Source organism: Anabrus simplex, chromosome 3 (assembly GCF_040414725.1).
Source record: "Anabrus simplex isolate iqAnaSimp1 chromosome 3, ASM4041472v1, whole genome shotgun sequence".
Taxonomy (NCBI): domain Eukaryota; kingdom Metazoa; phylum Arthropoda; class Insecta; order Orthoptera; family Tettigoniidae; genus Anabrus; species Anabrus simplex.
In genome coordinates, this window is record NC_090267.1 from 126,679,481 (window position 1) to 126,697,597 (window position 18,117).

The following is an 18,117-nucleotide window of genomic DNA, read 5'->3' on the forward strand; positions in this document are numbered from 1 at the left end:
CTCTGACGAGTGGACAGTGTACTGAATGGTTCCTAGTCTCACTTTATATACTCTTTATGGAGGGTGGGGCGAAGTGCATATTGCGCGAGGTCATGTCAAGAGCGGGAAGGTGGGAGGGAGCACTACGGAATAGCCCAAGGGATTTTGACCGTGACATGAAAGCTTGTTGCAAAAATAGGAGGAGGTCATTGGAGCCGATAATTAGAGCGTGATGACTGCGAAGTGAATTATTGTCTTCAAGAACTGAAGAGCACTATTAGAATTATTATTCACTGAACATCTTTGAGTAGAGATAGTGAATAGGAGATGAACAATGACAAAGAGAGCGAAATTCCGAGACTAGTGTAATTTTCGGGAGATTGTAGTAATTAACTGCGGGTAAGGAGACTTAGATACAACCTCCATTTCTTTAAATATGGACTAAAATTTCGACGTACCTTTTGGTCGTACTCTGTCTCATTATGTGCCTTGAGAACAATGCCCGTTGCTTGATTTTTTTCTGTTCGAAAGCAAAAAATTGTTGGTTACTGGCATGTACAGATAGTTCCTTGAAATGCTCCAATGGGATCCCATACCAGTTAAATTATAAAACAGGAGTATGGTAACTTTATGACAAAATAATACCCTACATTCGTTTATAATACCTTTTATCAATAAAAGCTTGAATAGAAATCTGTAGCTGTCTATTTACATTGAAGTTGGTAAACAGTTTGCATTCGTACAAGGCTGTAAAACAATGAAGTATACAGCAGACCGTGGTCAGGAGATTTCTCGACAATTAATTGACCTCAACGTCATATCTACTTGTGAATCATGATTGTATATACATGAAGTCATGAGGGAATTACTCATTTCTGTATCAGACGGAGGTCGTCGGTCTCAGGATTCTAAGATCATTGGTTCAATCACGGAAGGCGTAGTGAAACTTTTGATGCTGGAAAGAACTCCATTTGGCACTCTGTATAGAATGACTAGCAGTAGTACCCGTTCTTCGTACGGGTTATCAGAAACTGGCTTTAGTTACTCATACTATCGGTGTGACTGACTTTTTACATATTTATATCACTGGTGTATTTACTTAAGTACGTAGAAATTATTTGTCATGTTTGGAATTATAGTGTAAGTATCTTCTTCTCCTTTTCTTCATGGGGGCCTCTAAATATTAGTTCTTAATTATCGTCGAACTCTAAGAACTTTTGCTACCATGTTTTACCTTCCTTCCCACCTAGATATACCTGCTCCCTTCACAAAGCTGCAGGTTTAGTGTAAGTATACTTCCACTAGATAGTACCACAAATATAAATATTATTGAATGTATTTGTTTGATCCGACATTTCGTAACTATTACAAATGATCAAGAACATACGCGAAGCATAAAAACTACCATAATTACCGAGAATTATAATTCTCAGGGCTTGTCACTCATGTCGCACATCATATAATGAATCTGAGTATAAATGTTGAGACATTTTTTCAAGCCATGGGCGCACCATCTTGACAATTCTGTACAGTATATAGGTTCTTTTCATGGTTACAATGATCGTAAAAGTGGTCTAAAATATCGGCACTAATAACATCAGTGATACTAATACTCCATGATTTGATAGAAAATAGTTTAAACTATAGGTAACAGACTCCGAAAAATGCTGAAACCTTATGCAGTACGTCAAAACGGAGGCCCGTAGGGAACCGCTGGTCGCTGTGCTACGGAAATCTCCGGGGCTATTATTTTTATACTTCACTCTCCTTCCATACCCACCCAAAGGAGTGCTATAAGCTTCTTACACAGCAGTTTTTTTCCCGATATTAAGTCATATGTGTATCAATTTTAGTTGGCAGCTATGCCCAAACCTACATGCATAACCTAGCTGCAGTAGAATCCTGGAGCTGACGTTGCCATGGTTAAGGCCGTTCGTTTCTTTATCCGATTCCTAGAGCAAGGGTAGTGTGGTTCCAACATCTCCATAACGGTTGGTTTTTGGACCTTAAAACATTATTTTTTGGACCCGTAGGGTTTATCGAGTACTGTTCTTTGCGTCAAGGGGCTTAAAATGAGCTTTGTCTCGTCCTTGTACGACAAATTCGATTACTCCTATATTAGCCTATTCTTTTAATATTCTTATACCTCCCCCCGTCGCCCCCTCTGGAGTTGTTTTGAAAATGAAATATAAATTCATGTTACTCACTGGCAGTGTAGCTTTCTATACGTGAAGTAATTTTTAAAATCGGTTCAGTAGTTTTTGAGCCTATCCGTTACAAGCAAATATACAAATGCTTCTTCTTTATAATATTAGTATAGAAGTATAGATTACATCCCTACACATACCGTTGCCATCAGGAAGGACATCCAGCCGTAAAACAGGGTCAAATCCACATGTGCGACATAGTTCGCATCCGCATCCCTACAGGTGTGGGTAAAGCGATAGAAGAAGATACTCATTTTTAAAATTCACCCGCTTTTTTATTCTTTTCACCCCCTTAAGTGGATTTTCCAAAAAGGGTGTGTTCATTTTTAAAGGAGATTCCAAGTTCCAATCTTCATTTTTTGAGATGTATCCTCATATAAATAATTCAACTCCTTCCTGACTTCTTTTCACACACACACCCCCCCCCCATAAGTGGATTTTATGAAAACGAATATTGGTGTTCTTTTATTTTTAAAAAGGATTCCGAATATCAATTTTCATGTCTGTAACATGTTAGGTTTTGGTGATTTATTGTAGATAATTTTGCTGCTGTAGAATCCTGGAACTGACGTTGCCATGGTTACGGCAGTTCATTACTTTATCCAATTCCTAGAGCAAGGATAATGTCGTGCCAATATCTCCATAACGGTTGGTTTTAGGGCCTTAAAACATAGTTTTCGGGGCCGGAGGGCTTACCGAGTTTTTTTGCGTCAAAAGGATTAAATTGAGCTTTATCTCGTCCTTATACGACAAATTCTATATTTTGCCTATATTAGTCTATTATTTTCATATCTCCACCCCCCCCCCCCCGTTACCCACACCTACAATTGTTTTGAAAATAAAATTCAGCCCATGTTACTCACTGGCAATGCAGCTCTCTACAGGTGAAGTAATTTTTAAAATCGGTTCAGTAGTTTCTGAGTTTATTCGTTACAAACATTCAAATTTTTCCTCATTATAATATTAGTATAGATATCGGCTTACGAAACGTGACGCACTTACCGACTACCTGTAAGAAATTAATTATAACCCAGAAATATTACCCAATAATATTCCTCTTTTTTCCAAAATCTGGTAGACTAAAATAGAACGTAAGAATTGACCAAAACATTTAGTAATTTAGTGCTACATGGTGGCTGATCACACAGTATATGACATGTATTCTTCTTCTTCCTGTTCTTCTTCGTCTTACTTTATTATTATTACACATTCGATCCTGGCCTACTGTTGACCATGGGAAATAAAGTAATACGCGCAGGAGACATAAAATACAATACTAATAAGGAATAGTTACCAACACGTCATTCCAACCCCTCTCAGGAAAAATACTTATAAATATAATATAATATAATATAATATAATATAATATAATATAATATAATATAATATAATATAATATAATATAATATAATATAATATAATACTATTATTATTAGTTTTTTATTATTATTATTATTATTATCATTATCATTATTATTATTATTAGGCTGAATTGTTGCTTTTGCCCATTTATGTAATTGACAAACACTAAAGTGTATATCAAAATGTGTGCAGTAGCTTTTTAAGAAATGCAGAAGACGCAGACACTTTCTCTGCAAGGAGGGGTACTTTCAATGGTAACAATAGAGACACAATATTTCGGTATACCGCTGAGTTTACTCTCTCTGCTAATTGAAGCACTGGCCACATGAGCCCAAGGTTATGGGTTCGAACTTGGTTGAGTCCGCTGGTATAGGAAGGTGAACAAAATGTGTATAGCCATTGACACACACCCACCATCGTCTCCGCTCACAGTGGTTTCATGAACGACTAACATATAATGTTGTATATTGGGATGAATCCATGTTTTCTTTGTGCAATGATGTCAGCCATATTAGGTATTGGAAACGTCGTGTTGAGAACCACAATCTTGTCTTTGCTGGGGTGCGACACGCCACCCCCAAGACTAGTGTACTGTTCTGCGGTGCCATCGTATACCGCCGTCGGCCACCGTTGGTAGTGGCAACAATCCTCTATTAACACTAATCAAGAGGAGAAAATGGAACGGATCTGACAATTAGATAAATACAGGTATCGGCTTAAATAAAGACAAAGGCGGCGAAGGACGTAAAACTGAAGAGACCTCTAGGCCTCTGAAACCTACGTTAACACCTAGACAACGTGCTGTACTGATAATCCATCTGCAGCCTACTATAGATGTAGCTTAATTGCATTTTAAACTCTTTTCCATTCATAAAATAGTTCACATTTACTCTCATAGGCATATGTTCCACCATTTTGCACACATAACTGCTACACTGATGTTTATTCGAATTCATAGTTGTATCCAATCAATGTGTTCATTACGGTTTTCGTCTCCTCCATTTGCTTCCACCAGTTTTTTCATGAATCGATTATACATCCCAGATCCACACAGCCATTACAGAGAGAGATAGTGAAAATCCACAAGAGATAGCTGCCTCCGAATATTGAGTTCCTTACGGTAACTGCATAAAATGTATAGCAACTTTCGCACTAATTATCTTAGGATAAAATGAGCTTACATATATTTTAATTTCGAAATTTTCCTGTTGTACAGCTATCCCCGATCAGGAAAACTTTTTCTTTACATATACATGGTGATTTACCCTTGGCAATGTATTACGTAAAACATCTAAACAAATACCTTTTAAAAACTAAACAGGAATACCAAAACGAAAGGAGAAATTGGTTGGACATTTTGTGATGGATCCTCGGGCACTGAAAGGCAATCCACCCATCTCACAGCAACTGGCGAAATATAAAGCCAGTCTAGATTCAAAGCGATATAAAATTAATTCGGTTCTTGAACATACTTTCTTATTTCAAATTATACAATTTTCTAGTTTTACTTTACGGTTGATATCCAAGTGACTTCCAATTTTACCTGGAATCTGTAACAAAGGAACTTGATTGTTCTTATTATAAATCTCAAATTTATGTGCGGGGTTTGAATCACGGTATCCTTATGACAATATCATGATAATTCAACTCGGCTATCACGTCCTACTTTCTACAAATTATGTACCAGCCTTGATTCATTAGTTTCTCCGTATTCTGTCTTGATTTTTCCCAGTAAGCACTACTGGTACCTACGGAGAGTAAATAGTTCATCTGATCCAAATTCGAATTCGCTATACTTTCTCAACGAGTTGTGCAGAGATTTTACAAGTTAAACTTTAAAAATTGCTTGAACCACTTTGGTCAATACTTTTGTCCGTAAAGTTATACTATTTCTTATAATAAATTATAGTAACTAGAATACATCATGCAAATACGGAGGACTACTTTTCCTTGTATGATTTCGAGCGAGCTTTAATGAAATTCCACTGCAAATCACATTCCACCTGTCAACCGTGTACTGTATCCTTGAATGAATTATATTATCTTCACTATCTGACTGAAACTGACTTCCACAAAGTTTTTCCCTGATGGTAACACTAGATCTCTACCGGAACTTACAGGGAAACTGGTGAGAATTAAGAGAAACAAAGAAATGACAATGACCGAAACCCTTCCCTGTCTTAATACAGCTGGCCGCATGGGCCGATATTTTTGACCGCCCGAACCGCTCTGTACAGCCAGTGTCGAATAATGATATTCTTAGTTATACAACACATTTATTACCGTTAGTGACACGAGGTGACATGTTACTAAACTACTTACTAAAGGAAAGGTCTGAAGTTATACTTCATCTCTTTCTATCCTCTGTAACTTTCTTTTTCGTCATGCGCTGTTGCTCAAGTTTGTGTTGTTCTCTTTAGGAACTAGTGATTTTTACAGCATAGACCTCAACTCGTGACTGAATATTATTATACTTATGACGGAAAGGACGTAGAGTGAGTCATTTGTTCAAATATTATCTTTTCAAGTTTAACTTTTTGAAAGCGGCAATCTATAATCAACATAGCATCATGCTGCCATCATTGAAATGTGGTGGCGGCAATGTCCACGAGACAGCTGTCATCCGCCATCTTTAATCAACAGAGCATCGTGCTCCTGCATTTAGCTACCACCTTCAAAATGTGGTGGCGGCAATTTGAGAAAAAGTCTACGTGGTTTTGATAGCTGTCAGCCGCCATCTTTAAACAACAACGCATCGTGCAGCTATCTTTACGGCATTAAATCTCATCGTCGTGGAGGGTAGTTTAAAAAATTCCGCGTGCTTTTTTGACAGCTGTCATCCGCCATCTTTAATCAACAGAGCATCGTGCTGCTATTTTTAGCTACTACTTTTGATATGTGGTGGTGGGTAATTTAAGAAAGCCCGTTAGCTATTATCTTTAAACAGTAAAACTTTAGTGCATTCGTGAACCTAACTTCTCATCTACCATCTTGAAGGAGAGTATCCTTAGTTTACGACAAGATGCCCTTCCCTACGCTAATTAGCACTTAGAGGTTACTACACAATATGGTGGCTGCTGTTATGACCTTCTCCTCTGTTAAGGTACAAGTTTAAACATGCATCGCGAAGGCTAGAGTGAGCACGTGCTGCAGTGATGACGTCATTGTGCATGTTTAGACTTGAACGTTTTCTCGAGAGTAAGGAGGCAAAGGAATGCAATAAGTATGCACCATGAAAGCAATAGTGTGCATGTGCTACAGCGATGACGTCATCATAGTTGTGCATGTTTAGATTTGCAGATTACAGAAAAGTGAATGAAACATAACAAAACTAGAATTGAACACTGTACTCGATGCCGTTAACTTCAACATGCGTTCAGAATATTGTCTGATGTGTTCAGATCACTAAAAAAGTAATAACAAGACTAGAATCGTACACTGTACTCGACACAACATGTGTTTAGAGCATGTCAGGGATACCTTCGTTCTAAGAAGATCAGATTACCACACATTCCTTGTAGGGCTAAACGGCTAATAGGCTAATGGGCTAAAGGCCTAATGGGCTAGGGTGCCTCTCCTCTCTTTATCCGGGCTTGAGACCGGCTCTACATGTAGAGGCGGAGTTAACACCCTAAGGAAGGGACAATGTTGGAAAATGTTCTATACGAATATAGCTACTCGATCCACTGTATACTACAGAAGGATGACTTAGGTGAGGGTAAGCGCTGGCATTGTATGAAGGTGTTTAAGCTGTTGTACTGTCGAGAGAGAGAGAGAGAGAAAGAGAGAGAGCTATTACTTAATAATACCTACACGATGTAATTCATGCTCTATTTCAAAAATATCAGCTTTGTACTCTGTGTAACCAGCATCTTGATAGACTCTTAGCAGTTGCAAACGTTTTACGAGAAGGTTGGGGTATTTACAGTATCTTATGTCTGCATAGGGGAACAGAGGATTGTTGTGAACTTTGAGCCTATATGCAGACAGTTGATGTGTAGGGACTTGTTTTGATGTAATACGTGCTTTATCAGTAGCGTTTCTAGGTACAAACTTAACTTGTTTCGATAGCATTCCAGCGTTGAAATTTTCTTCTTCTTCATTTGCATCTCTTCTTGAGATGTTTTCACTGCGACAGAACGTGCAGTAGGCTTAGAAAATGAAGTAAAATCATCAAGGTCTAATGGCAATGAAACACTGACATCTTCTTTTTCTTCTACTTTCCCTTTACTACTGTTTTGATCAACATCGTTATCCCTACTATCATAATCATAATCTTGCCTCTCTTTATCTTGAAGTTTGTGCTTAGTAACAGAACTTGTAGCAGGCCTAGACATTGTGCTTAGTAACAGAACTTGTAGCAGGCCTAGACAACAAGGGAGAATTAAAAATCTCTCGCAGAGGTGTACTTTGAAAAAATAAATCAGTGTTCGCTTGACAACGGTTGAGCTCTACGTATTTTCTTCTCGATAAAGCTACATTACACGCGGCTTCATGACGTTGAGCGATGTATGCGTTCTGAACTCTCTTCTACAATGTTTGCATTGCAAAAAATGTCTGATATAATATTTCATGACGTCTCTTATGATAGCTTCTGGAAAATGCTTTTCCACACTCTTTGCAAATGTACCAAGAAATAGGTTTTTCCATGACGGACTTTTATCTTCTGCTAACAGATTCTTCTTTAATTAAATCTGCTAGACACTTGTTACTTGCTACTTCGATGATGCGTACAGCTTGGCGATTAACAGTAAACTAACACAAAAGCGTATAACCAAGGTAGCAACAGTGAGGTATAACCCCGTCAAGATAGCAGCAGCGAGGTTAGCGATGTTCTATTGTTGGGTTTTAAATTCCGCGCTATAACATGCATAAGGTTAGCGATGCTCTATTATCCTTAAAAGTGAGGTTATAGTCCGTGAAGATTACAGCTGTCAAAAACGTACGTGGCTTTGTTTACCATAACGTCACGACCACGTGCTCTTTTTGTGTGACAGTAGTGAGACAGAACACATATTCTGATGGGCAGTGATATCCTGGATGTTTTTCAGCCGATCCTTGCTCTGGAGAAAAGAAATTCACTAGAGAGCAGAGCGGGACTATTTTAATAACAAGTAGTTCCCATAGTTTCTAAAACATACAATGTTCTAAGTATAAGAGGAATATGTATAAGGAGACTTATTTCCGAAATAAGTGAAATGATTGAAATAAAGTAAAACATTCCATTGTGTTGAAATATTAATTTAATATTTCATTTTTAAATATTTACAAAATGCATTAGGTTATGACTCAGAGAGGAAATTAACCAATGATAGCGTGGCTCTTGACGAGAGGAGCGGTGCCGATAGCTGGAGCAGCGTAGGCTACAGCTGGGGCTGCTACAGCGTGGGAAGCGTAAGCTACGGCAGGGGCAGCGTAGGCGACGGGGGCAGCAGCTACAGCAGGAGCAGCGTAAGCCACGGGGGCGGCGGCTACAGCAGGAGCAGCATAAGCTACAGGAGCGGCGACGGCAGCGCCAAGGTAGCCGGGAGCAGCGGAGGCGGCAGCCACGATGGCGAGGAGGACGAACTGTAAGAAATTACAATATTGTAAAAATGTATAGATATTAGGAAATAAACAAGGATATTCAAAAGGAATTACTGCTATACGTGTCTAATTATTTTCTGAAGCCTAGTTCCAGTCTGGGTAAGGTATAGCACGTACAGTGCACTATATCCTCTGGAGTGGACTTGGATCAGTTTCGTGCTTTCTTTGACCTGTCTCTGTCTGGCATTTTACTTCAACCAGCAAGTGTTCTGAGCCAATAGTTTCGACCACTCTAATTGGTCTGTAGTGCTAGTATCAAAATATGTAGTCAGACAACGATTGTAGGATTTTCAGTGACTTAAGTTGAAAGGTCTCGACATTAACTTTTTTCACTTTAGCAATTCCGACTTCTGAGTACAACTCAAGTAGCCTACATGTAATAGCCTACTTCTTAGAGATTTCAAATACTTGTCACGTATTTCCAATTCCTTGTTTAGTATGTATATTTGAGAAAATAATACAGTAACAAATTCTCGTCAAATTAAAAAACATGGTAGAATTCTTCTTCTTTAAATCGGTGTATGAAAAGTCAAAATAATAAGCGGTGGTTAAATTAGTGATAACTTTCTCTCTGACATGACAGAATATGCCATTTACGTGGTTAATTTTACAGATATACTGTAAGTGAAGCTAGTAACGTGATTTCTAATGCAGTCACTCGTTACGGTTAATGATTTTAATGTATGATTAGCGCAGTTAATAAACGCGTTTCAATGGATTGATGAACTGCTGGCCACGGCTGCTACCATCCCAGTCCTATTACTCTCCAATACTTACGTCACCAAAATCTTTCGATGTGTTAGTACGACATTAAACCACTAGCAAAAAATGTTGAAACCATACGAGACTACAGGACATGGATTCAACGTAAGTTATATCCATTGTACTGCGAGTTTATTTAGTAGTGAGTTTTTTAGACTCAATCTAATCATAAATTCATTTATCATAAATTCATTATATCAATTCCCCAATTTTATTCCCGGTCATTCAATTTCTATTACAGAAAATACGGAATTACTAAATTACGAAGGTGATCATGACTCGAAATTCTATCAGTACAAGTAACAATTATGTAAACGAGAAAATCATATTCTGGTGATCTGGATGAAAAATTAAACTGCGCATTAAAATTCTTGAAACACGCGGTCCATAATTTTATTGTTTGATAATTAACGTACCATCAAGTGCTAAAACGAACTCAATAAATTTGTAAATTTTTACATGTTTAGATTTATAAATTTTGATCGGTTTGCAATATTTTAATTATACGGATATTGTTTCCATTGCAATGCACGAACTTCGACGTTGTTCATAATATGAAATCACGTGACTAGCACGGCACTGGTGAAGGAAGGTACGTGCTAATTCTCAGCCGTGGCGGGTGATTTTGATTTCCATTGCTTTTGGCACCAGAATGAGTCACGTGGACATACGTTTCACTGTACAATTCATTACTTTACTCTCAAGGCTCATGTTCTAGTATTAACAATCAGTGACATTTCAGAACAGCTCGCTAATGAGACAAAGTTTTCAGTGTGTTAGTGAGAAATAATAAATAAACGAAATGGCGTATGGCTTTTAGTTCCTGGAGTGTCCGAGGACAAGTTCGGCTCGCCAGATGCAGGTCTTCTGATTCGGTCCCCGTAGGTAACCTGCGCTTCGTAAAGAGGATGAAATAATGCTGAGTACGACACATACACCCAGCCCCCGTGCCAGCGAAATTAACCAATTATGGTTAAATATCCCGACCCTACCGGGAATCGAACCAGGGGCCCCGGTGACCAAAGGCCAACACGCTAACCATTTAGCCATAGAGCTGGACTGTAAGAAGTAATAATAGGCTTGAAGAATTTACAGTGTTTTAGTGGAGACCTGTTTGCTTGCTAAAGAATGCCAATGATCTGAAGGGAGGGTTTTACTCACCAGCTTGAACATGGTTGGTTGAAGTTTCTGTTTCTCTGACGAGTGGACAGTGTACTGAATGGTTCCTAGTCTCACTTTATATACTCTTTATTGAGGGTGGGGCGAAGTGCATATTGCGCGAGGTCACGTCAAGAGCGGGAAGGTGGGAGGGAGCACTACGGAATAGCCCAAGGGATTTTGACCGTGACATGAAAACTAGTTGTAAAAATAGGAGGAGGTCAGCGGAGCCGATAATTAGAGCGTGATGACTGGGAAGTGAATTATTGTCTTCAAGAACTAAAGAGCACTATTAGAATTATTATTCACTGAACATCTTTGAGTAGAGATAGTGAATAGGAGATGAACAATGACAAAGAGAGCTAAATGCTGAGACTACTGTAATTTTTGGGGGATGGTAGAAATTAGCTGCGGGTAAGGAGACTTAGATATAACCTCCATTTCTTTAATTATGGAGTGAAATTCCAACCTCCCTGTTGGTCGTACTCTATTTCATTATGTGGCTTGAGAACAATGCCCGTTGCTTGATATTTGCTGTTCGAAAGCAAAACATACATACATACATACATACATACATACATACATACATACATACATACATACATACATACATACATACATACATACATACATACATACATACATACATACATAAATATATACATACATTATCATTATAGACTGTTTTGCCTTTCAGCGTTCAGTCAGCAATCCTCTGAGAATTTCCTAAACGTCGCCACAATCCTCGATTTGCAACTAGTGTTGTGGCCTCATTTAGTTCTATGCCTCTTATCTTTAAATCGCTTGAAAGCGAGTCTAACCATCGTCGTCTTCGTCTCCCTCTACTTCTTTTACCCTCCATAGCAGAATCCCTTATTCTCCTAGGTAACCTATCTTCCTCCATCCGCCTAACATAACCCCACCACCGAAGCCGGTTTATGCGTACAGCTTCATCCATCGAGTTCATTCTTAAATTAGCCTTTATCTCCTCATTCTGAGTACCCTCCTGCCATTGTTTCCACCTGTTTGTACCAGCAATCATTCTTGCTACTTTCATGTCTGTTACTTCTAACTTATGAATAAGATATCCTGAGTCCACCCAGCTTTAGCTCCCGTAAAGCAAAGTTGGTCTGAAAACAGACCGATGTAAAGATAGTTTCGTATCGGAGCTGACTTCCTTCTTACAGAATACTGCTCATCGCAACTGCAAGCTCACTACATTAGCTTTACTACATCATGATTCAATCTCGCTTACTATATTACCATCCTGGGAGAACACACAACCTAAATACTTGAAATTATCGACCTTTTATAGGTTTGTATCTCCAATCTGAAATTCCATTAAGTTGAATTTCTTACCTACTGACGTCAATTTAGTCTTCGAGAGGCTAAATATCATACCATACTCATTGCACCTATTTTCATGTTCCAAGATATTAGACTGCAGGCTTTCGGCACAGTCTTCCATTAAGACCAAGTCGTCAGCATAGGCCAAACTGCTTACTACATTTCCACCTAACTGAATCAATCCCTGCCATTTTACACCTTTCAGCAGATGATCCATGTAAACTACGAACAACAAAGGTGAAAGATTACAGCCTTGTCTAACCCCTGTAAGTATCCTAAACCAAGAACTCATTCTACCATTAGTTCTCACTGAAGCCCAATTGTCAACATAAATGCCTTTGATTGATTTTAGTAATCTACTTTTAATTCCATGGTCCCCCAGTATAGTGAACAACTTTTCCCTCGGTACCCTGTCATGTGCTTTCTCTAGATCTACGAAACATAAGCACAACTGCCTATTCCTCTCGTAACATTTTCAAATTACCTGGCGCATACTGAAAGTCTGATCCTGACAGCCTCTTTTTGGTCTGAAACCACACTGGTTTTCATCCAACTTCCTCTCAATGACTGATCGCACCCTCCCTTCCAAGATGCCAGTGAATACCTTGCCTGGTATACTAATCAAAGTGATACCTCGATAGTTGTTGCAATACTTCCTATTCCCTTGCTTATAGGTAGGTGCAATTACTGCTTTTGTCCAATCGGAAGGTACCTTGCCAACACTCGACGCTAATTTTACTACTCTATGAAGCCATTTCATCCCTGCCTTCCCACTATACTTCACCATTTCAGGTCTAATTTCATCTATTCCTGCTGCCTTATGACAATGGATTTTATTTACTGTACTATCCTTTCCACTACCTCAAGCATAATTTCACCAACATAATTTTCCTCCTCCCCATGAGCTTGACTTTTTGCAACACCACCAGGATGATTTCCTTTTACATTGAGAAGATGTTCAAAATATTCCCTCCATCTCTCCAGTGATTCCCTGGGATCTATTATGAGTTCACCTGAATTATTCAAAACACTGTTCATTTCCTTTTCCCCTCCCTTCCCAACATTCTTTATTATTATCCAGAAAGGTTTCCCTGCTGCTTGACCTAGCCTTTCCAGGTTATTACCAAAATCTTCCCATGACTTCTTTTTGGATTCAACAACTATTTGTTTCGCTCTCTTTCTTTCTTCTACGTACAAATCCCTGTCTGCCTCGGCCCTTGTTTGGACCCATTTCTGATAAGCCTTCTTTTTACGTTTACAGGCTGCTCTCACTTCATCATTCCACCAAGATGTTCGCCTTTTCCCATCTTTACACACAGTTGTTCCTAGGCATTCCCTTGCTGTTTCTACTACAGCATCCCTGTATGCCACCCATTCACTTTCTATATCCTAAACCTGCTTACTGTCTACTGTTCGAAACTTCTCACTAATCATATCCATGTACTTCTGTCTAATTTCCTTGTCCTGGAGATGTTCTACGCTTATTCGTTTGCAGACAGATTTCACTTTCTCCACCCTAGGCCTAGAGATACTTAGTTCACTACAGATCAGATAGTGGTCTGTATCATCGACAAATCCGCGAAAAACTCGTACATTCCTAACAGATTTCCTGAATTCAAAGTCTGTTAAGATATAGTCTATTATGGATATGGTACCCCTAGCCTCCCATGTGTAGCGGTGAATAGCCTTATTCTTGAAGAATGTATTCGTGACAGCTAAACCCATACTAACATAGAAGTAGAGCAAACGCTTTCCATTCCCATTAGCTTCCATATCTTCCCCACATTTTCCAATCACCCTTTCGTATCCGTCAGTTCTATTCCCAACTCTCGCATTGAAATCATCCATTAGTACTATTCTATCCTTGCTGTTGACCCTGACCACGATTCACTCAATGCTTCATAATCCTGTCAACATCCTCATCTGCACCCTCACATGGTGAATACACGGACACAATTCTTGTCCTAATTCCTCCCACTGACAAATCTACCTACATTTATTCGCTCATTTACGTGCCTAACAGAAACTATGTTGGGTGGCAATGGTATTCCTGATAAAGAGCCCTACCCTAGACTCTCCCTTCCCTTTCTAATACCCGTCAAGTACACTTTATAATCTCCTATTTCTTCCTCATTATCTCCCCTTACCCGAATATCACTTACTCCTAGCACATCCAGAAACATCCTTTTTGCTGACTCAGCCAGTTCTACTTTCTTTCTTCCAAAAGCCCCATTAATATTGATAGCTCCCCATAGAATTCCATTTCGTTCGCCAAGTTGTTTCCAAGCAGTCCCTCGCTTGTCAAATGGGAATGGGACTCCATTATTCCATAGATCCGAGGCTTGCTTAAAATGTTCTGAGCTCGGTAAATTCACGAAGCAGGATACTCCCTACTTGCACATAGTCCAAGTGAGGATCTCTCCTCTAACGGGTTATGAACTGTATAGTCCTAGCCGCCTGAGCACAAGGAGGGCCACGACTCAGAATATGTCCGAGATGCCCACTCCCATTCCATAGCAACTGGTATCCCGACTCTTAGGACCACTTACTAGGCCACTCAGCCGTTGCCCATTGTTCACGAACTAGGACGTGACTACAGTAACCCACAAACATGAACCAAAAATATAATTTTTGATTACTCTCATGTACAGATAAGTCCTTGACATGCTCCAGTGGGATCCCATATCAATTAAGGCATCTAACAACAGGATGGTAACTTTTATGACGAAATAATATGCTACTTTCTTTTATAATAATTTTGTCAATAAAAGTTTGGATAGAAATCTGCAGCTGTCTATTTACATTGAAGTTTATTAACAGCTTCCGTACTGCAGACTGTGATCAGGAGATTTCTGGACGATTAGTTGACGTAAACGTCATTCCTACTTGTGAACAACCCTTTCTAGTATCAGACAGAGGTCGTCGGTCTCAGGATTCTAAGGTCAATGGTTCAATCACGAAAGACGTAGTGCAACGTTTGATGCTGGAAAGAACTCCATTTCTCACTCTCTATAGAATGATATCGGCATGCGAATTGTGACGCACTCACCGACTACCTGTAAGAAAGTAGTTATAACCTATCAGTATTACCTAATAATATTCTTCTTCTTCCAACATCTGGGTAGACTAAAATTGAACGTAAAAAATTGACAATAAAAATTAAGTAATTTACAGTAGTGCTACATGGTGGTTGATAACACAGTATATTATATTTCTTATTATTATTATTATTATTATTATTATTATTATTATTATTATTATTATTATTATTATTATTTCTTCTATCTGGCCTACTGTTGACCATGTGAAATAAAGTAATGCGCGCAAGATATATTAGATACCATACTGATAAGAATAGTTACTAACACGCCATTCCGCCCTTCTTAGGAATAATATAATATAATATAATATAATATAATATAATATAATATAATATAATATAATATAATATAATATTTTATTTTTATTATTATTATTATTATTATTATTATTATTATTATTATTATTATTATTATTATTATTATTATTATTCTGGATTGTTTCTTTTGCCCATTTATGGATTTGACGAGCACTGAAATGTATATCAAATTGTGTGCAGTAGTTTTTTAACCCTCGATCCGGTACTGACGATAGATCGGCAGGTCTGCCTTACTAATAAATGCAGCCAGGAGAATTTGTGAATCTCTCCGTTGGATAGTAGCATTCATCAGGCACATTTTCTCCTTGGAATGTGAAATGTTTCGGTGTTAAATACATCCGCCTACGTGTGATATCTTTGAAAAACAAATGAAGGTCCTAATTCGTACAGCTTTGAAACACATGTTGATTTTGCAATGCCATGCTTTCGTTGTTTACTGTGTGTTATGCACACATGATGGCTACATTTTCGGATTTAAATGATAAAGATATCGTAATAGAACTAAATGCATCTGTAAATTCAAGGCCCGCTGCAGCAGAATGAAGAAGTGTTAAGCCACCTTAGGTAGGTGACGATACGATGGACACCCGCCGGTTAGAACTCTATCAACTACCGTACTTTTTATTGAATAATTCGTAATGTACTAACACTATTCATTTAAAATTTTCATACTTATCATCAGAGTTAACTTCTCTATGAAATGAAATTCCACAGCCTGTTTCCAGTCATTCGACCGCGTCAGAAATGGAATGAAGCCCCCATCTCGCGGCGAGGATAGGAATTGTGCCGGCTGCCGAAGCCTGTCGCACTCCTCTGGGGCAATAATTAATGAATGTCAGATGAAATTAAATGCCATTGGAGAGTGTTGCTGGAATGAATTATTATAGGGAAAACCGGAGCACCCAGAGAAAAACCTGTCCAGCCTCCGCTTTGTCCAGCACAAATCTCACATGGAGTGACCGGGATTTGAACCACAGAATCCAGCGGTGAGAGGCAGGTGCGCTGCCGCCTGAGCCACGGACGCCCATTAACTTCTCTCCGCAATGCATATTTTAAAAAGTTTCAGAAAAAAGTGATCAGTCATTTATATTTGATGTGTAAGCAAAACATATTTTTAATTTTTAGAGCAGCTATTCAAATGGGCGGGAAAATGAAGAATTATTACATTTAGGGTAAATGCAAACCACTTCTCAAATGCACTTGTTCATTTCATGCTGAATGTTATGGTGTATGATATGTGCATATTCTGTGAATAATACATCTGTTAGAGTGACATACATCACGGACTTCAAATGTGTGGTGCACATCCACCAGTTAGAGCTATTTGACCCACCAATTCGAGGGTTAAGAAAGGGCAGAAGACGCAGACACATTCTCTACAAGGAGATGTAGTTTCAGTGGTAACAACAGAGTCACCATATTTCTGTATTGTTGAGTGGCTCTGGTGATTGAAGCACTGGCCACATGAGCCCAAGGTGATAGGTTCGAACCTGATTGAGTTCCGCTGGTATAGGAAGGAGATCAAATTCGCCAACTTCGTGTTAGTAGATTTACATATACGTCCTATAAAATTAATTTCCGGCACCGGATCGTCTCCAAAATCCGTAAAGAAAATACTGCAGTCATTGGGAAAATAATTTCAATGAAGTTATTTTTATTTTTCCCTAAACACTACATTTTGAATTGGATTACCCGCACTCATTACATTAAATTGAAAATCTGAACTGCTGGATCTGGATAAGCCAACATGTAATTGGCCATTAGAGAAACATTTTAATTTTAAATCTAAACCAACATGTTCGAACGTTTGATCACATATTTTATGCCATTTATATAACAGCCCTGCCGTCTAGGGGTTGCGTTCCTGCCTCTCACCTGGAGGTCCATGTTCAATTCTTGGCATGGTCGGCGAATTTTACCCGGACATGATGGTTAGTTCGAGGTACGCTGAGCCTACATGATTACATTTTAGAGGCAATCTGACGGTGAGATTTCGATCTCGGTCTAGAAGACAAGAATAACGGCCGAGAGGACACGTCGCACTGACAATGCGTCACGTCGTAATCTGCAGGCCTTCGAACTGAACAGTGGTAAGCTGCGTACGCCAAGGTCCATCAGAGCTGCAGTGCTATTGTGTTAAAACATAGTACCATATACAATTACCAGTGAATGTAATAATTCACAATACTCCTTCAAATATTGTCTACACGTATATCCTGAAATTCAGCCCGTGTAAATGTAGAAGGCTCTTATTATTTACCGCGCGTGAATTTCAGTAGGCATCACGAAGTTCTCAAG